Genomic DNA, 22429 nt, shown 5'->3' with positions numbered 1-22429 from the left:
ATTTTGGTGCAAGTAAAATAGGGGACATATTACAATTCACTTGTAAACACAAATATTTCAGATGCACTTACAGAATTATAGATAAAGAAATATCACCAGGGACGAGGATATGTGGGTTGATGGGGAATTGCTTTGATGGGAGATGATCGTATCCTACCTAGTGGGATGCCTTGACAGAGAGAGCTTGCATGACAACTGCAGGATCCCGGGGGAATTTAGCACGTCAAGCAAGATAGAGGCGTTTCTAGATTTTGCTCGTATCGTGAAAATTTGTTCTCGTGACTACATGCATCTTGGAAAACTTGTAAGATGAGGTGCTCGTATCATGGGGGTTCACTGTACTGGCAAAATGATTTTTCCTTTTATCACAAATATGGCTATGGTGAATAATTACTTCGACAATAGAAGTATTTGCTGTGACCAGTGGGTGCACTTTATTTCAAAGAATGCACTTTACTCTAAGTGCATCCCCCTGCTGTGTGCAAAAAATATTTCATTTGGATAGAAACCAAGCTGGTCTGAGTTGCCTTTATATCCCTGCTGACGAACAACCACATATGGTTCACTTGGAAAATGCAGTTCGGTGCCCACCCACGCTGAGAGAAAGAGGAATGAGAGACCTATTAATGCAATGCAGAGGAGCCCAGCATGATACAGTTTTCCTTCAAACTTTTTACGCACCACTTTTTTCGAATTGCCGGATTAACTGACAATAACATACATGATTGCGTATATATATATATATATATATATATATATATATATATATATATATATATATATATATATATATATATATATATATATATATATATATATATATATATATATATATATATATATATATATATATATATATATATATATATATATATATATATATATATATATATATATATATATATATATATATATATATATATATATATATATATATATATATATATATATATATATATATATATATATATATATATATATATATATATATATATATATATGAAATCTCCTTATCAGACTACATAGGTATGTAAATCAAAAACCAAATCTTGTTGTTGATTCAACTATACACAATTTAAGACCTTTTGAATTTTATAAAAAGCCAGAATTTCCCAACATTCCATTTTTGTTCCATTACTTCTTTCCTTCAAATAAGTTCTACTGAAGTTGCAATAGTCCCATAAGTACTTTAACTCAACGGAAGAAAGGGGACAGGTGAAACTATTTTGCTTCGTCGTCCGGAATCAAAAAATCTGAACGTCTTTATGCTCATGTATAACCAAAGTAATAAGAAAGGTTTTTGACCGTCCAAAAAAAAGTTTCTTTCAAATTTTCTGACAAATATTGTGATTGCATTTGTTAATTTTACATGTCATACTTACATACTTTAATGCAACAAACCGAAATTCTGTATGAATCAGTCATTACTTTACCATCAAAAAATATTTTGACAAATACTAGATTATGTCACAGGCCTCCAATGTGACAGGATTAGCAGAACTACACCCTCTAAACTTCACAGCATAGAGAATCGAAGCTCAGGTGGATTTCAAGGGTCTACTTTTATTACACAGTTTTCTTTACAGATGTGCAAGACAGTGCAAGTGTCATTTCACCAATTGCTTCCATCTCAATTTTTTTAAACAATACATAGTATGATCATATAGTGTTGGATAACATGATATACATTCATTCATTCATTTTCAGAACCGCTTTTCCTCATAGGGGTAGCCTATCCCAGCTGACTTCGAGCACCAGGTGGGGGACACCCTGAATTGGTGGCTAGCCAATCGCATGGCACAAGTAGAGAAATAACTGTTCATGCTCACACTCATACGTAGGGGCAATTTAGAGTGTTCAAGCAGCCGACCCTGCATGTTTTTGTAATGTGGGAGGAAACCGGAGGGGCCGGAAAAAAAGCACGCAAGCCCAGGGAGAACATGCCACACACCACAGAACTGTGAGGCCGATGCACCAATGGTAATACAAATTGTATATCTGACATATCCCACGTAATCTTATTTTGTCAAACCAAACATCATGAATAATTAACAATACTCTCAACTGTCTAGTTTACTACACTTGGCACTTGAGTGAGGCGTGGTTTGAAGACAACGCCAGCGGGTACGCCTAAGGCGTCTGAGACCTCATGGATCATATTTTCTCCCATTTTGTAACTTTGTTACATGTCCTTGTCCTATTTTCTTTATTTAAACTTTGGAGGCTTGTTAACAAAAGCCTTTTCTATGACTTTGATTGCCCAGTCTCTTTAATCATTCAACTCTACAAGAGCAGATTCATTATTTGAAAAATATTTCAAAAACGCTTGACTATATCCATTTTGCCATTACTTACTGCACATAACCAAAATGACCTGTGGCTTCAAGAAACGTATACATTACGTTTGACGCACATTTGGACCGATTTTAAATGTAGGATTGCATCCTTTAGATTGATGTGTTGTTGTGGTTTTTGTACGCACACATGCCCAATAACGTTATTTTAGCCTTTCAATTATGTCTAGTGCAGCTCCGGACTTCATCACAACCACCACCCCTAATGCACCCCTAAAGCAATTACTGTTTGATCGTTGGACTAATGAAAACAACTCACTGTATAGATTCTGTTTTGTTTTTATTTCTATGAGCTCATAGTAGCAGTCCAACTTAGCTGTCATACTGTGTTAGTGTTAGGTGACATTGATCCTGAACTGTTTCATGTCTGGCAGCAATACATTATTTGCAAAGAGGAAAAAATAGGCACCTATTGTCATCAAACTTTGCAAACGTAGTTCAATCTCACTTTGAAAGTTAATTAGAACAATGATTACTACAACAGACACATTGTGATAGCTGATAGATTTAGGGCAAAGTTTTTCAGTAGGTGCACATTTTCTCAGTCCGATGCCTCAGGTATCATTATAATGCTGACAGGGTGACAAGTCAAAGAACCCTCCTGGGGAGAAAGAGTCCTGGGTCATGTGTTTCAACAATGTGTGACAAGCAAACAGTGCTGATATTAATCTAATTATGACAGTTAAGATAATATAATGCCAATTGTATAGTGAGTGATGTCAGAAGCACCAATCCATCTCATATTTGAATGAGATTCTGACTTTTGAAGCAGTATCCGAATAGAAAGTAAAGCAATGTTGGTATCCTCATTTCCCTCAAGTATCTCATGCCATTACACATGGATGCTGATATATGTGAGGCAGGGGTTTCAAATGTATGACCAGCAGGCTAATGAATGATACATTGATTAGAAAAGGTTGGTATCAAGACTTATTTAAGACATTTCAATTGGATGGTTAATGTCTGTGATGGTTGTAAATTGTTCCACTGACAAGTGTGTGTAGTATTACCCAGACTACTATTTCAATAGCTACTATACCCCTACTATTTCAATTGCTGCTATACCCCTACAATTGCTACTATACCCCTACTATTTCAATTGCTACTATACCCCTACTATTTCAATTGCTACTATACCCCTACTATTTCAGTTGCTTCTATAACTCTACTATTTCAATTGCACTTCTCTTTACAGATACGTATACATGTAGTTTGTCACATTTGTTGCTCTGCATACCATGCTTCATGTCCATGTTTTAGTGTATAACCGTTTTTAAATCAGTTATAAAGTTGGATGAGGTTGAATTAAGAAGGAACTATAATTTATTTCTTGATACATTTAAAAGTGACTGTTGAATTTTACATAAATAATAGTACACTTCAATTTGCTCAGATTCATCTCCAAAACTGATCATTGATTTGTCAAATTCTTCTTCTCATTAAGACGGATGTAGCAGTATACTGCAACTTCTCAGTTCACTTCTAAAGTTTTAGTGGAAAGGAAAAGCAGAAAAAGGAAAACAAGAAACACTGCCAAGGATCAAATAAAAAGGTGATCATGGTCCTCGTAACATTGATGTAGATTCTTTAACCTACCTATTCCACAACAGAAAGTCAGACTTGCAAAGACGATAGAATGAATCACACAGACCAGTAAGAAGCCAATCTGGTCTCAGGGTTACTTCTAGAAAACAAGCCTCATAAATGGCTCGTCAAGTCTTATACATTTTCTCTTTGGAATATAAATAATCCTAAAGAATATAGTGTTCAAATCATGTTACCTCAATAATCTTCCAGAAGAGAAATATATGCCCAGAATGTATCCACCAAATTTCATTACAATCTGCCTACTAACAGTAATAGCCAATTTGAGTGACTGTCCTAAAGAAGAAGAAAAAGAAGAAGAAGAAGAAGAAGAAGAAGAAGAAGAAGAAGAAGAATAAGGCGCAGGCTCGATTCCCGCTGGCTGCGGTATGATTGTGATTGCGAATGGACGTCTGTCTCTCTGTGTGCCCTAAGGCTGACGTGCCCAGTTTTGGGTGTAGTCTCTCTTTGCACAAAGTCGGCTGGGAGAGGCTCCAGCAACCTCCATTTAACCCTTATGCGGATGCATGGTATGGAAGATGAATGAATGAACAATAATGGTGGAAAAATTCCAGATGCAGATGAATTTATTTTACTAAGGCTCTCCACAATAAATCAGTTTGATTTTTAGCAGAATGATGTGATCCACACAAAATACATTTCAATGTGCTTCAGGTAATGGCCAAAATCTACTCTTTTTTTTAAATCAGCTTGAATAATTTTAACATCAATAACAGGGATAACAATCTGGCATCCCAAATCATCATCATCTTTGATATGTATGTTCAGTCAAGGCAGCAAAGCTGAGAGAAGACATTTAGAACTAAGGTTATGGTAATGACAGAAAACAACATTTTATGTTTACTATGGGACTCATTGAGGTTTTCAATACGGTCATATCTTCGCAAAATGGATAGATAGCACGTCTGTAACAACCTCGAAGTGTTTATTTATGAGTGACTTTACTGTGTGTGTTTATTGACTTTATTTATATGTAGCATTATTGTGTTTACACCACAAGCCCTCAGGTCCTGCAATAGTTTTTCAAACGATTAGACGGCATTCATTTTTATAGTTGCTATTCTGTTTATTCATTTGTTCATTCATTTTTTGAACCGCTCTTCCTAATAAGGATCCAACACCCGACCCCAGAACTCTAAGCCCGAAGCGCTAACCACTTTACACCAAGGCGTCCCATTCTGTTTACTTACATTATTATTTTTTTTAGCTTTTGACTGCACCAACAATAATGAAAACATTTCCTTTTAGTTTTACATGCTACATATACTTGGGATTGACACATTATGATGATTTCATCCCATTATCATCATGAATACTGTGCATCGTATTCACAGTTGTTGCCAACGAGCTTTAGAATAGACCATTATGTCGTATAGATCACAGGTAGAAATAGGATTTCAATATCCTTATGAGTGCAGCAGGATTTTCACATTATGCTAATTTTCCTCCCTTGCCTTCTCAATTTTAATCTTGGAGGGGTTGAGACACATTTGAAATAACAGCAATATTTACAAGAACCTGATATTCTGAAACTGCATGCACAGAAATTGTTTATTATGACCAAAACTGATTAGGAACATAAAGTACCTGCCAGACTAATACATTAAAATTAATGTACAGAAAAGCACTCACTTGAGAGTTCACCTCTGTTTTTACCAAAATTAAAAAAATACATAAAAAAGATTTAATATCTAGTTCTGAATGTATTATTTTCTGGTTTTAGAGCATTAGTTTTATGAATTTAGTTTAAAGGTTTCAGTCTATTACCAGACCGCTAATTCATGAAAAAGGCTTTTACCCTTGCAGAAATCATGCTGTACAAGATGTGAATGGCAGACCCTGGATTTAGAGGTAAATTTTATTTAATAGCTTTACTGTCATTTTCAGTAAGGTGCTGACTTTCAACATGTTTAGAAGTGTCTATTGGATACAAACTGAAAGACCTTCTCAGACTCAAAGGTTGAATGTATACAGAGGGCATGGAGGAGGAAAACTGCCGCTTCGACCTTGAATGGCATCAGAAATCCCATTAATACTTAAAACTCAGTTGGAGCGTTTACACTGGGTGATACTGACAAAATAATGCCTTGTATGTTATCATTTGTAAGGTCATATCTTAGGTTGTTTATCACTACCATTGTATAAGTCAGGCAACCTTGCTGAATGTCCATCTAGAGTCCAGTTAAATGTGTAGTTTTCACTATTGCATCTATGTAGTTGGTTTGTGGCTGTGCATACACCATCCATTAGTAATGTAAATGATGATGAGGAACGGTAAAGAGAAGGTTATTTCGCGCAAGGCAAATATTGTATAGCCATGGAATTTTTATTACAGTCTTGGCCCATAAATCTTACCGATATGTCTTCCGCTGTCACATAGTTTTATATATAGAACTCATCATTTTTTTAAATTACATAGCAGTCTATTTTTTTTTCTGTCAAGAAATATGTGTTTTTGTAATCTAACACTTGCACAAGGCAATCATGCGGTTGTATGGAGAGCGTAAGAAGTAAAAAGAAAATGCTTTATAAAATGCAGAAGCATCAGGTCCACTGTCAAAGCAACAGCAGCTAATCGAAATTGATCCTCACGAAGGAGAAGCACTCAGGAAATCCATCCATTGATAAACACTTTCTAGAGAAAGTCACGCTGAGGCACCAGCCGTGGTTTTTCATTTCCATTTGTGAAAATGAGCCGGCAATTTATTTCTAATTCAAAAATGGTTGCAACGGGCTAAACACAATAGGGCTTGCATCGGTCCCTCAATATGATTTATGGGACAGAATCTCTGTATATTTCTCTGGCTATAATAACAAAATATAGCAATAAATCTGGAAATGTCATGCAATTTTGTTATCACCTTGTTGGAATATTTGGAGGAGACGAAAGGGGGGGGGGGGCATGGGAGGAGAGGAAAGGAGAGGAATTATTGCTGAACTTGACGTTTATCAAGGAAATGTTGAGATTTTAATTATTAAACATATCAAAAAATAATTTATGGAAACTTAATACAATTCCATCCACTTAATTACAAATGCTATTTATTGAACTACAAAAACATGATATTGGCCATGAATTTTCTATATATTGTTCTGGATAAGCCGCCCATTTAGGTCACCATAAGAATTTGTGCACAAACACTTGTGTAGATTTTCATATGATGTATGCTACCATGAGTGTAATTACGTAATTATTGTCCCTTCTGCTATTACACAGAATTTCTTGAAGGGTCGCAGCTATTTATCACATCCAGTACACGCTGTCATCGGTAATCACTTGGGATGAAGATAGCCCACATGTGGAGTCTTGTACTGGACATGCTTGTCATCTTTGCAAAGGTCAGAAGAGCCATGCGGCAGCCAAATGCATAGAGTGTGCGCACACACATGTACACGCACATGTACACGCATGTTTGCAAGCACACACACACAAAGGATAACGGCTCAGAAGGTAGGGAGCTGCAATGGTGATCACTGGCTCATTTGTCTCTTTATCAGACAGTGTCTCCTCTCTCCAGAGGAGGTGTCTGTTTGAAGAATGTGCCACGGTTGGGAGGATGAATTTGCATGATGAACTCAGTATTTATTTTTTTTCTATCAGGCAGCACCCCACTATCATTACCATTTCTTAGATTGATTCGCAATATGTGCAGAGCAGTCACAGATTCTCTGCCTGTTAAGGACAGTGCCTTAGATAATGATTGCTCCTTTAAGATGTCATTTGTGGAAAAGCACAGATTTGTCACACTTTTTCAAAGATGCAAACATAAATTCACTGTGTATCATCATAAAACACTGTGGCTCAAGAGTCAAAGCATATTAGGTAGACTATTCATAGGCAATCTCCATGAAATGCAGCACAAGAACAGAAGGATATGGTAAAGGCACGCTAAGTGAGTGAGAAGCAATCTGATTATAGCGATCAGACTTCTTTACACTTTGTCACATGGTGAATGCGTTGAGCAGTTTTTTCTCTCACTGGTAATCATTTCCTGATTGGTCCTTTGGAGATGTTTAAGCGTGAGGCGCACGGCTGACGGTTGAAGTCATTTGTATAAATGACGGCTCCTCAGAATTTTCAACCTCCCCTTTAGCTCCCTTCAATCAAGGATGAAGGCGTTAGAGCTGTGAAATAATCTTAAAACAAAGACTGTTTTTGTCATCAGCGCCACGACAATACACGATATTTGGAGCAGCAGAATAACGACAGCCTCATTTGGAGTTATTGTGCACCACATGTTTGCAGCAGTAGATATCACAAACACTTAAAACGCATTCACTTGACAGCACTCCGTACATGTGTTGCCTGCTGAGGGATGAAAGAGGCAGCAAGCCAATTCTCGCAATCTGATGGGAGCATTGATTGAGACCAAACTGTGCAGACATTTTTGAAAACATGGTCGTGTCCTGACACATTTTACAGAAAAGAGACTTCAACAATCGAAACTTTGCTGATCCATAGGCTCACGGCACCTTTTGACCTGTATTCTTAAGGAAGGTCTAGCTGATAATGATCCCTCAACAAGCACCTGGGTACAATCTCTACTGTGGTTTATTCTTGTATTGAAGAAAGTCAAATGAAAAATATTTGTATTGCTGTCCCATTGATTCCCCAGTTTTCAGTCATATTTGTGAGAAACTAGAGATCCAAGTACCAACATCATTTTGGTTCCTTGAACAGGTTACTTTAAATCAATTTGCTGTCTGACAGTAAGGGGCTCAATGATTGTAGTCCATTCATTCAATTCTTTTTGTGTATGGCTTATCCTCACAAGGGTCACAGGAATGCTTGATGTTATTTCAGCCAACTGTTGGCACTCTGAATTGGTTGGCCAATCAGAGGGCACACTTAGATGAACGTCGAGAGGTAACCTGTCAATCATAGAATACAATAAATTGATTAATCCTGATTTCCACTAAAAATCACAACTATGATCAATTAAGTGGCTTCAATAATTGCTACATGAGACACAGGAAAATAAATAAGTTGTTGAGGAAAAAAAATAGAAACATCCCATGGAGATGTTGCAATGATGTGAATGTGACCTAATACAAATAAAAGAAAACTCTTACATTATTTCATCAATTATTAATCAGCATGTGAGTACCGTCTGCATAGGCCACATGGGCATATATACCCATAGCCATTCAAGCAACGCGGATGTCTCCTGAGAACAAATTTGCAATGATAGTGTGTAAAAAGTATAAATAGAAATACAAACAATCCCAGTTAGATTTGTCGAATTGACGTCAAAATGGTAATGAAGTTGAAAGAGAACATGCTGAAGCACGAAGAACATGTTCAATATCTGATAGAGAGAGACAGAGAGAGAGAGAGAACAGACAACATGAATTTACAACAATGCAGTTTTTATTTTAGTATTGACTTGTGCAACATTATCCTCAACATTTGGCTACACCCTTATTCCAAAAAATGAATAAATGCTTCTTTCACCTTCAACATCTAGTGTCCCATATTACAAAAAAAGTGAAGTGTATTGCATTGCAGAGAGGTCTGTTGTGAAACTTCAATACAGAATGATGTGAAGGATAGGACTCTATAAGACTCCATAGGACTTTTTATAAGCTGGCAATTGGTGAAAAATGGACTGTCACCAAACTCACATTGTAAACCAAATGATTGTTCAATGTAACTGCTTGCTTTCCTAAACACAGATCAGCACAGAGAATAGAGCTAATTTTGAAAAAGGAAGCCAAACATTCCAACAGGACAACTATCATAAGAACACAGGCTGGATAACAAAAGAATGACTTGGATACATCTGTGAATCTCAATGAAAGTCCCATACTTGAACCTGATGGAAAATCTCTGAAGAGACCTAATGGATTTTGAAAGGAACTGCAAAGAAGAATGAAACAAAGTGCCCCAAAGTAGAGTGGTAAGAATGTTTATTTTTCTATTTTTTTAGTGTTATGTGAATATCTGTTAATGTTACATTAACAGGTACCATTTTTGTTTGTCGTTCCTTATTTGATTATTACTTTAACATTTAATGTTCTTGTTTCTGCTCATTTAAAAACCCCTCCTCTGCAAAAATGCAAATAATAATGTCTCCTAAGGCTAGCTGTGGGTATTGTTTTTAGTTTCAACCGATCAAGCACAAACAGTATAACCAATGAAGTTTCTGCTAAAATAAACAGCACACCCAACCATCACACCATTCCCTCTGCTTTCTGCCTTGAGAAAGACAATACCAAAGCCGCCGGACTATTTCCCACAAGCCTCACAAGCCTGTTGTCAACTTGAACTCTGTCTCACTGTAACCCATCCATGCGCACAAAAAATGGCCTCTGCTGTTTTCTAACGAAGACTAATCATATTTAAACTAAAATATGTCTCCCAATATTCCTTCAGTCATTAATTTTCTGAACCGCTTATCCTCACAATGGTCGTGGGGGGTCCTGGAGCCCATCCCAGCTGACTTTGGGCGACACCCTGAATTGGTGGCCAGCCAATTCCAGAGCACAAGGAGACGGATAACACTTTGTGCTCACACCCATACCTAGGGGCAATTTTGATTCTTCAACCAACCTACCCTGCATGTTTTGGGGATTTTTACCTGCAGAAAACCCACGCATACCCGGGGAGAACTTGCAAACTGGGAATAGTCAATGGACAACTACTTAGAAATAGTCAACATAACTTGATAATGTAGTTTTAACACTGATAAAATAAGACAATAGATGCAAAAAAAAAACCCAACTGAAACACTTTGCTTAAATAGCTTATCTTTTTTTTGTATTCATTTGAATAAAGATTGAAAACGACTTGCAACATATTCTGTTTTGATGAAATATTTTACACAATGTCCGGTTGCACTAGAATTGTGGTTTGTTTTAATGAGGTGTCTAGCTTTGTGTTTTTTCTTTTTTTCTTCTTCAGAAGTCAGCACCATGATGAGCACTGACAACATTAATAAAAATAAATAAATAAAAAGAAGAAGAAGAAGAAGCTATTTCTTTCACTTTCGGCTTCTTTCTCCAGCGGTTTGCCCAACTCTTGCTCAGTATGACTTTTTGGAATTATTATGAACTATGTATGATGAGTGGTTTTAAATGCTTTGGTGATCAGATCACAAAGAGGCAAACTGAACCCAAATATAGGCAACATAAACTCATGTGATTCCTTTCTCTTGCTTCTGATCTTGTGTCAAAGTATTTCTACCTTTCAGTTCGAAACATTAATTTTCATATTTTGCAGAATTTGGCCGTTTCTGTATAAAATTGTTTCTTCTTTTCTCTTTTCACGAGTTGACCTGCCAAATGTTGCATGTGGGTGAAGCTCAGAGACAAACAATGCAGGAAAATGACCTTAAAAGAATAGCTCATCCCTATAAATTACTATCTATTTTACAAACAGGACTTGAATGTGTCCAGCTGGTACATTATTGTATTAAATAAAAATTTTCATCATAGTACAGGCATATTATGTGCCGACATTACTAATATTCCAGAATATACAGAGAAGTGGGTGCGTGTGAACAAAATGAGTTTACATTTACGTTGCACCATATTTGAATGCATTGCTAGTGCAATTGTATGCAAATTTTTGCCATGTATACAAATAGCTTAATTGTGTTTTCATCCACAATAGCATAATGAAAATATTCTTCAGTTGACTACAGGAAAAAAAACACACAGCATCCTTTATTCTATATTTTTCAACAGAAAAACAATTTTGTTGCCTCCTCATTTGTTCAACAAGGTTGCCTATAATTAGAGACATTTTTATTTCAATTTTTTTGCATATGTTGCTTAAATAAAGGAGCTTTATGCATGAACATTGTCTTATTATTCCCCTTTTCATTGCAGTTGTACCATTTCTAGTTCATCATCTTACAATTGTCAGCGTTTGTTCCTACCCATGACTTAAATCAACTCACACATTGACTAGACTCATTCACATTTTGGCCAAAAATTATTATTAATACTATCATTTATTTTACTTTATATCTGAAATATGCCTTGATAGAACAACCCAATAAAGCTTGGTGCTGTGAGGCAAATTAAAATGGCGAATAAAGTTACTTAGTTTGAGCGATTAGTCTTTTCTCAAATAATGTATTGGATGCCAGAACGGCTGCGGGGTGTAACTAAAAACTTTTACATGGCTCTTGGATTTACTGTCTTCATATGGAAAAGAATCAGCGTTAAACGACCAATAAATCAAGGCGGGGACAACTCGTTTATCATCCAAACATCTTTAAAATATTCACTGTTACCTATCAATGACAAACATTATTCCGAGGTGCTGTTAGTGCGTAGTACTCGAAAGCTTGTAAACTAAAAACAAAGATATAAAAAAGCCAATAATGAAGAGGTAAACACCTCTTAAAATGACTGTACCTCTTCAAGTGTTGTTTTTTCTCTTTTTACCATTTCAGATGCAAACGAAGCTTTTAGTCAGGAAAAAGGTACGTCATGTAGTGCATACTTTTTCTTTCCCTCACTCGTTGCCTTTTCTTTGCTCCTAATGTTGTACTCATTGTTCAGCCAAAATCTGAAAACTGTATCATATTATAATATAATTGGCGTCTCCTTTTCTTATGTCATTTAAAATCTCTGTATGAAGAAAATTATACTTTACCTGACTGCGTGATAGGATAGCTGCAGAGCACCATGTACATGAGAAATACTTAATAATTTCCTTTTCATATATTGTTTTTGTTACCGTAAAATCAGTGTATTTAGAACTATAGAAAAGAGCTTACATGTGAGACAAGGACAGACAGGACGCAATTGGGATATTATGAGTGAATTTTAATGCACAACCTCGAATTAGTTTGCCAATAGGAACACACTGTACATTCAAAGACCTCTAACCCCCTATTAATCTGAGAGAAAAAAAGCACTGAAGTTTATTCCAATTGAGAGGTTTGGGTGGAACATTTTTCATTTGACATTCACTTTCATTTTAACCGAAATACGAGAATTATTTCTTTCATTTGAACCTGGTTTCTACCATCAATTGCCTGCTGCAGTTCTCTCAATGCATCAGGGTTCATAATGTACAAAAAGTTTGTTCTTCATTGTTGTCTGCCTTCTTATTACGCAGAGTGTCCTTCAGGTTTTTATTATAGTTATCTCCAAGCTTTATTGCTGTGAGTAGTCACCGTGACTGAAAGCCATTGGTGTTATTCAAATTAATCCCATTTCTTTTGATAAGTAGTACAATTAGCAGGTAGTTGGAGTTCCTTGATACAAACTGTGTCATAACTGCAAATTGCAAAACCGTGCAGTCATACATTTGGAATAATAAAAGTCATCAGGCCACATACTTCAAAATAATATGTTTTGACACGTCGACACAGAATTTACGTTACCAGAGCTTATTTTGCATCTTCTCATTTAATTTGTGGGATGAGAATGGTCCTTTTTTAGGGGTGATAAGAGGAAAACAAGGCTAAGAAAAGAGAAGTATTGCATGTAAGTATTTTATTTTATGCACATGCAAAGTGCACAACAATATGCAATATGCTGTAACCAAGCCATACTTTACATGTGAACTTAATCTGCTGATATCTTTGATCTTTAATCATTTTAAAAGTCCTTTCTTCGAATTTGTCATGTTAACTCAGATGACACAGACAAAAATAAAGCCCACATTCAAATAGCACCAGCAAGTGAACCAAATCTCTTGGATTGTCTAAAATTATATATTTTTCTTAGATCAATGAATATTAGAGAGAGAGGGGGGGGAAAGAGAGAGAGGGAGAATGGTTAAGTGGGATTATCAATAATTGCGATATACATCAGATGGCAAGAACATGGAACAGACAGTAGGACGAAAGGAGAAGTCTTCAAAAATGAAGTCAACAGAATGTTTTTTGCAAAGGATAATAAAAAGGAATCTTTGATGCTTGCACTCCAAGTCTGGACACACACAACTGAGGGTTGTATAGATGGATTAAATGGATTCCCCACGTACATCTTGCATGCTCAAGTCTTTTTTTCCCCCCGACAAACAAAATATGACTACATATATTTTTAATCTCAGTTATGTTGCATTTTGCCCCCTAGGCAGATATGGCAGTGAAGACCTGAAGGAAGGTTGATTCCAATTTGTACTGTATACCCCAAGAGGCTACAAGGACAAAACAAGAACAATCATTGAGCTTGATAAATGATCTTTTTGTGTTCGGTGTGTGTTCACTGTACACTATATTTATTCATTGATTCATTTTCTGAACCACTTTATCTTCATTAGGGTCAAGGGGGGTGCTGGAGCCTATCCAACCTCAACATAGGGGTAAAAAAGACTGCAGTGTTTGTTGGGTGCAGCTAAGTGTGGTGGTACATCACACAATAGTGAACATACACTCTATTTACCTTGAAAACACAAAAGAGTTTTGTTCAGGTAAAATCCTCTGAATACAATTTAGATCTGCCATTTTCAGGCTTTTCCCCCCTATTCTTATTTAGAAAGTGTTTGTAAGCCTGTAGCGATCTCTCTTGTTGTGACAGTCTGGAAATTACGTCCGGCACAAAGCAGTTGGAGTGTATTTTACATTAAATTTGTCCGAACATGTCACCTTGTAACAATGTGGCATTTTCTGTATTTTGTAATATTAGCTTCTCCCTTATCATTGTTCTTCATTTATACTCAAATATTAACATTTCTTTAATGGAATGCTTAATCCCAATTGGTTTCCAGCCAATCGCAAGGATAGTAGGTATTTAATGACATGAAATGAAGCCAATATGCAATTTTGTGGTAGAAATTGGGCGTCAATTGCCATCAGAAAACTTAGCAAAGAAGTAGAGACTAAAAAAGAAATTGAGTGTTATTATTTGTTGCAGTTCATATACCTAACATGTACAAAATTCTCTTTGAAGTTATAATTCATACTTGTTTTGTTTTTGTTTATTTATTTTTTTCTTATAAAGATTGCATAGAGATCAAATTGATTTTTTTCAGGTGACTGATTGAAGTCAATTTAAATGTATTTTGACAAAGTGCCAAGATCCACTAGAAAAATCCATAGTTCTTAATGCCGAAGATAAAGTAATTCCTCAAAAGTCCATTACACTAGCTAACTTGAATACTCTGCGTTGGTCATCAAGCCAAGAAGATATAATTCTTCATTTAGTTTCCAGGCCAGATCATAAAGCAATCAGATAGTGAACACAAAAGCAGAGCCTCCACCAAAGGTAAACTAGGATTAGTCATGTTGTCCTGATCATTTCTGTTTTAAAACTGTAATCCCTTTTTTAAAGCATGTAATCACATTAGTACTGTAATACCTTGTAAAGCATGAGTAGGACCTACGAGAAATAATGACATGATGTGCTGCTATTATAGAACCCAAATTCCAACATTATCTGCTGAAGAGAGACTAAACGTTGTACGTGTGTTGTCTCTCTCCGTATCATCCTCTACCTCGTATTTGTGGCCTATCCGTGGCAACTTCAGGTGGCTAATCCACATATTAGTGACACTTCATTTGAGCTCCTGTCGCTAATCTAAGGTAGCAGTTACACTTAATGATCCTCCGGTAGCCTCATTCTACTTAAGTAAATCGGGAAAGGGAAATGAGACAAAGAGGATGCAGGAGAAGAGGGGAGAGGGGGGATGGGGGTGGACATGATGAGCAGTACAACCAGCTGGACCTTCTTAGCAGGGAAACAGTGCCATCTGTTGATCTTAGTTTAAGCAAGTCATAATGAAGAGTGTTTTTTTTTTCAGAAAGCCTTATATTTTAACCAGAAATCCAGTCCTTCACTGTATAATATAAACACGTGTTCCTATGAATCCTTTTTTTTCTAAATCACATTTGTTTGGTTAGAACAAGAAGCAAAAGAAGAGGTTCATTAGACAGAATGAAATCAAGCCACCGACGAATCTTATTCTAATTGATCTTTCTCTTAGCCAAGCAAAGACAGGAGGAGCGGGAGGGAAAACAAACAATCCAGAAATGTTGATTTGGAACAGACACTTCAGAGAACAGATTAGACTATCTAATTATCATCTTTGCCTTCGGACGAAGCCTTTGATGTGAATGTGACTGCCAAGTCTTTCCCTTCACTCTGTAAATAATGAGAATTCTAATTAAGGGATGTAATAATCGGGGGGCTAATGGCCTCGGTTTGCTTATTATGAGCCGCTCCTTATATCCGGGGGGAGTTGGATAGCGGACATTTGGAAGGGCAAGGCAAAGTCTTGTTTATTGTTTTCTGTTTTTTTTACCCTGAGATGAAATAAATTTACTGGCAGTGGTGCTTTTATGATGTCACCATCAATTGAACGGAATGCCAATCATTTGAGGCATTATAAAAATCATGTCACTCTGCATTTTCAATAAGCAGATTATGGAGTAATGTTTGCACTCTCTGGCAAGCTTCTAACGTGGGATAACGTTGACGTTTTTCCCTCCTCATCGAATTTATGTCACAGACACCACTGGTGGTCTCTGAAAAGAAATCTGAAAAGTTTGAGGCCGAAATCTTGAAAGACAATGATGTTCACAATAACAATTGTTTCTTCCATTATTGAGGAGGTTTTTTCTGTTGGACCAGGAAGAGGTTGTACAAAGCAGGCATGATAAATGGCAACCCTGTCGAGTTGGAAATAAGCTATCGATGTGACTGATGTAAGTAGTGCTGTACGCATCCAAGAGCCTTCTTCAGAGGCCTTTAGTAGTGGATGTAAGCCACTTGGCAGTCAAGTGAATTCATCAAGTGAACTAAATGAATTAACCTTGAATCTATTAAGCCAAGCCCTCATTGATCCCCATGGCACACATTTGAAAACAGTCTGCAAATGAATAGATGCTTGGAGTCAAACCTTAATTATTGTGGAAAAATAGTATGGCAATTTGTTTTAGCGCAGGAACAAATTCTGTTACTGAGAAATAATGCTAATTTAAAGTGGAAAGTAATGTGATTAGACATTCTAACATCAATGCAGAACTGTATATTGTTGAAATAAAGGTCCTGAAACTGGAAAACAATGTGGTATGTATAAAAAAAAAAAAGCCAAACTAATGGTTCAGTACACACTCCAGCAAAGAGATACTGCAGTTTTAGCTTCATTTAGTTCCAGAAAAACACTGGCTAGTGTCTCATCTTACAAGCCCTGAACATCCTAACGGTCTTTGCCAGTGTTAGAAGACCTCTTTCTTGTGGACTGTACAAAGATGGAAACGAAAACGAAGCTGTGTAGAATCCCATAAGAATCAGGCTAAGAAGATGAAGTTAGTTCAGAGGAATAGAGCATTTCTCCAAATGGGAAAATGTGTACTTGCATGACATTTATATTAGTTTAGAACTTTTGAACACATCTCTCCTCATACTGTGTGTCCTTAAAGAGACAAAATCCCTTTGATTTGTCTTACATTTATTTTATTAATGGAAGAAAGAACAACTGGCTATACTTGAAAGCTTTTCATCCCCTCAACATGCAGCCCTCAATGTCTCAAGACCTTTGACTATTGAGGATACTATCTTTAAATCTTTGTGCTGCTGGCACTGTTAGCTACAGTTGACTGGGGGATTCACCAAGTATAAAGAGTCAGATCAAATAAAATATTCTTTGACCTACGAGCCTGAGCCTACTCTTCACCAATTTAGAACTAAATCAGCTCATGTAAAGGCGTGTCTCCAGCTCTGAACCCTATTGAGTATCTATGGCACATCCTCAAACAGAAAGTTGGAGGACCACAAGTTCTCTTACATCCACAAGTTCTGTTTTTTTTCTCATCTAAATTTGTAGCATCCATCGACAACCTGTACAAAGGAAAGCTTTTTGCACGAATGTGTTATCATTTTTTTCCGATATGCTGTACATGGTTAGATAAGCAGTTAAGCGTGTCAAAATACTCCTAAGAAATATCGGAAAGCCACAGTTTCTGTTTATTGTTTGTCGACAGTATATTAAGGAGCTGTAAACTTTCCATAACTGACAACAAACACAATAATTATCACAATATGAATGAGGACACGTTAGGTAAAACACTTTCGAATATTAAAAGACAATATACAAAGCCATTTACACATTTACTATTCATAAGGAGAGTGCTATGCAATTCATAATGCATGATGTGAATTGATGAGAAAAAAATGAGGAAACAGAAAATATTTGATTTCAATTATTAGATGCAATATGCTCTAACCCCATGAAGTTTCTAGCCCTCATTTTCTCTCCTGTCTACTGTGGCACCATTGGAAGCAGCAGAAGTGTTGTGCTACTAATTTACATTACTTTGCATATAATTAAATAGCAATTTCGACTTGCTTTTTTTACATGATGATGTAAAATTGGCAGTTATTCTAATTTACAACCATCAATCTAAGTTTTTGAATTAAAATAGTGTTTGATTATAGCTAAAACGATGTGATGAATCCAAAATTCCCCGGAAATAACAACAAAAACAAATTCAGTTCTCATCAATATGGAGACTATTTGTATGCATGTGGTAGAAGCAGTGCACTCCAATGTATACAAGTTTGTGTGTCTTCACACTCGTGCACAAACACACACACACACGCTAACTCTTTCTCTCGCGAGCCTTTGTTTTATTCATGAACTCTTGTTGGTCATCGCTCATTACACAAGCGATCACAGCTCCCCTGTTGTTCATGTCTGCTACCATTTTAAACAAGTTGTCTTTTTTGCTTTGGGATTCCAGGTAGAGTCTCAAAGTGTTTTAAATGTTGAACAACTCATATAGTGTGAATTTAAAAACATCACAAATTTGCTGGTTGTTTATACAAAATCAAAAGACCTGCTGCTGTAAATTCCTTATTTGGGCTTTTCTTCGGCTTACTGAAAACTGCTGTATTTTATTATTTAAACTTGTTTTAAATGTTTTCTTTTGCTGCAGGCACTTTATCTTTTTTAAATCTTTTATTATAATTGTATTGATTATTAACAATTGGACCAGTGAGTGGCAGGCATTTCCCAAATAAAAGAGAATATAGGCATCACAAATATTTTTGTTCTGATTTTTGGTTTCTTAAAACACCTCAAATCCAGCTTTCTTATGTTTGCACTGATTAATCCTCACTAGGGTTGCAGGTGTGCTGGAATTAATTCTAAAAAAATACATTCAGTCTTGTTTTCACAACAAATGATACATTAGAACTCCATGTTTACCATCTTTAATGGATGCTAGGGTTTTGAAATGTAGGGTAAAAGCTGCTAACTTTTATTAAGCACTAAAATTAATTCCAAAATATGTATCTGCTTAAGAAGTAGGATTTAATTTACTACACGAGCATGGCCTAATGTACAGTTACAGTGTCAATTTTCTAAAAAGCCTGCAGATTATGACACTGTTAAGATGATATCGGGTTTATGAATGCTACTTTCCTTTGTGAATGTGGTAAACAATGTATACATTTTTTGCCAAAGGTATGCTGGAAGTGTTGATTTATTGCTGAAATGGTAACCAGTCACGCCATGCCGTCATCATTATTGTTCTCCTACGTTGCTATGACAATGTATTCTGTTTGGCTGTTGTCACCTTTTTGTAGTGGCCCTTCGTCTGGAAAGAGTGAATCCACGTACAACCGAGAATGTCATTCACCGTGGCTTTCGGAGCCTATTAGCTAGACAGAAGTCAGTCAGTGACACCTGTCAAAACACAAGGTGAGGCGATGGACTGTGTGGTTTTTTATTAGTGACTGGATGTCCATATCAAGTGTCGAATAGAAAAACAATAAAATATGTCACTAGAATATTCCTTTTTCTTCGGTCAGCATTGTTGTTTATGGTGACATCCAAGGTACAAAGCAAAATGAAACGTGTGTTGGGAAAACCAAAATCTAAAAATATTGCTTTTGTGGTTTGAGTATGAATCACCCGATTTGAGTGAATAATAGAATGCAACATAACATGTTGTGGAAAATGTTGATTCCAGCCCTCAGGTTACCGAATGATTAGAGGAGTGGAATTTTCAGGACATTAGACGCCTTCAGATAAGCTCTGAAAGAAGTCTCGACCATTAGAGGAAAATAATATAGATTATTCAATACATAGTACAATGAGTAATACATTTAAAGTACTATTTAGAAATGTCTATTGGACATACAGTGTCTCAAATTGTAAACCAATGGTGAATATGTTTACAGTTGTGAGATTACTCAGCATGTAGCAAGTGATGCCAGGTAAATAAAGCAATTTCAGTATCCAGGCTATCTATTATCACTGCACCTATTGTTTTTGTTTCTGTCTTTCTTTTTTTGTTTCTTTTATTCATTGGAGACTTCAGTATTGCTCCCTTCTCTCATTGATAGTTCCTCTGCACTGCCTGCATACTAAATCAAAATATAAATGAGTTTTGTATCTTCAAGGCTTTTTTAAAAATTGTATGATTGCGTGTTTTTTCAAAAATCATATTTGATTTGGATTTGTGTCTTTGTTTTCTGTTTAGCAAATAATGGGTTGCGTTGGAAAGTATTTTGCTTATAAGCTTTGTCTGTCTTGAACAAGAGTGACCCGGTGGGTGAGTGGTTAGTGTGTCGACCTCACAGTTCAGGGATCAAGGGTTATGTGGACTTTCCATGCGTGTGTGAGTTGTCTCTTTTTAATCCGGTTTCCTCACACATCCCAAAAACCTGCATGGTAGGCTGGTTGAACGCTATTAGGTTTGAGTGTGTGTGTGTAAATGCTTATCTCCACGTGTTCTGTGACTGGCTCCAGCACCCCTAACAACCCTGGTGAGGATAGGCAGTACAGAAAATAAATGTCTAATAGTAGATTAGAATGATATGTCTTCATGATTTATATGATCCAGCTGTGAACGCAAAATGCTACATGTTTGACCAAGCTTAGTACCAGGAATGAGATCTTATATTGTAACCACTCTACACTTATTTCAAAGAAGAGATCATCATTTAATCATGTAGCGTTATACAGTACTTTAAGGTACTTGTAGGTTTAGAATAGATTAATAGTAAATTCAATTGATCTACTTTAAATGAATAATTCCCACAGCAAAGGATAAAATTAAATTACGGTGTCTGTGACATAGTCTGTCTTTGAATACACAAGAGAGAAAAGAACATTTTTAAAGTCACCAAAAGGATTTCGAGTTAGACTTTTCTAATTGCGTTGGAAGAGAACGACTACATCTTTGATAGGATTAACCATCAAATGCTCAAAAGAGTCATCTATTTTTCTCTCTGCTCTCCTGCAGGGCCATGATTGGATTAAAAAAAGTTTCCCGCCCACTTGTCATTACCAATCCAACATGGACAGATCTATTTTTAATTCACACAATGAACAAGGATGAAATGAAAGTTGGTTAATTCTGCCTTGATCCCTCTTGAAAGCTGCACAGGAGGTTTTCCTCCTGCGTAAAGAGGGAGAGGGGCATCTAATGGGGTTTTTCATCTACGTTAATTATAGTACAGAAACCTTGAAGAGGGGAAAAGTAAGAGAAGAACACATTAATATCATCATTTCAAACAATTTGTTGTTGCATAAATTGTACAATGAATATTATTGTGCTGTAAATGTTCAGTAGCGACAAATTATTCCAAACACTTCACCAAATTTGGTCATGTTCGGATGAATGAATCAATATTTAAGCTTAAGACATTTTTTCGATATTATCAAAGGTAGTGTGGGAGTAAAAAGATGAAAAATGAAAGCGGCATTTTATTTCCAGAGACAGTTTAAACAGACATTGAAATCCATTTAAATCAAGTCAGATGAGATGAGTTCATTGCCAAGGTGAATGAATCACTCCCTTTTTTTTTGTATTGTAGCCTGAGAAGGAAAGTTTCAAGGGTTTAATGTCCATGTGGGAAAATCATATGAATTGCCTAATTGTATGTACGAATTTAAAATACACTGTATCTTTTTGATTTAAAAGAAGTTACAAAGATTTTACAAAGCCTTTGTTGAAGATAGCAAAACATCTGATTCAGTCTATTGCCAACTAACCTATTGAGGTACAAAAGTCTTGAGTAATAGTATTCCAAAAAGGCTTTTTGAATGCAGAAGTTTGGGTTAAAAGATTGGTTTGTTTTGCCTTGGGTTCCAAGTCAATCCCATGTACTGGCCAGGTCACTCACAAAAAAAAAAAACATGAACTCAGCCTCCAGAGCAAAATAAGCAGATTCAAAAAATATAAATGCTAAACATAAAAAAAACTTGCCTGAATGTACCCCTACACTGATTCTTGTAGTGTGTAATAAACCCTGTGCAAACAACAGCCAACAACTCCAGTGCAACTTCTAGCCTTAAAGAAACACAAGGGGTTAAAGGTCGGTTATTGCATTTTTGCCAACATGACCTTTGAGACTACCCAGGGATATTTCAAAATTCAGCCAAAAAAAAAAAACATAAATATGAATTACGCAATTAAAATGTCCATTTAATGTCAATATATATCTTTTAAATACGTGCTTGACCTCAAAACACACCTTTCTTTTTTGCGGTCTTAAGATGTATGAATGATTTCTCAGCTTCCCCAGAGGAGCAAGTTAACAAGAGCTATATG

At 36.2% G+C, this 22429-nt stretch overlaps 1 long non-coding RNA gene across 1 annotated transcript in view; it reads left to right on the top strand.

Annotated features, from left to right (window-relative positions):
* The window catches only part of LOC144194024 (uncharacterized), an 81687-nt gene extending 70092 nt beyond the window's left edge, over positions 1-11595 (top strand). Inside the window, exons 3-5 of the long non-coding RNA XR_013325807.1 lie at positions 7177-7298; positions 9636-9859; positions 10864-11595. This is a non-coding gene — a long non-coding RNA (uncharacterized LOC144194024). The remainder of the gene's footprint in view (positions 1-7176; positions 7299-9635; positions 9860-10863) is intronic.
* The last annotated feature ends 10834 nt before the right edge of the window (positions 11596-22429 follow it).

Source organism: Stigmatopora nigra, chromosome 3 (genome assembly GCF_051989575.1).
Source record: "Stigmatopora nigra isolate UIUO_SnigA chromosome 3, RoL_Snig_1.1, whole genome shotgun sequence".
NCBI classification, from domain to species: Eukaryota; Metazoa; Chordata; class Actinopteri; order Syngnathiformes; family Syngnathidae; genus Stigmatopora; species Stigmatopora nigra.
The sequence above is the reverse complement of the archived record's forward strand: the minus strand, read 5'-3'. Positions and strand labels throughout refer to the sequence as shown.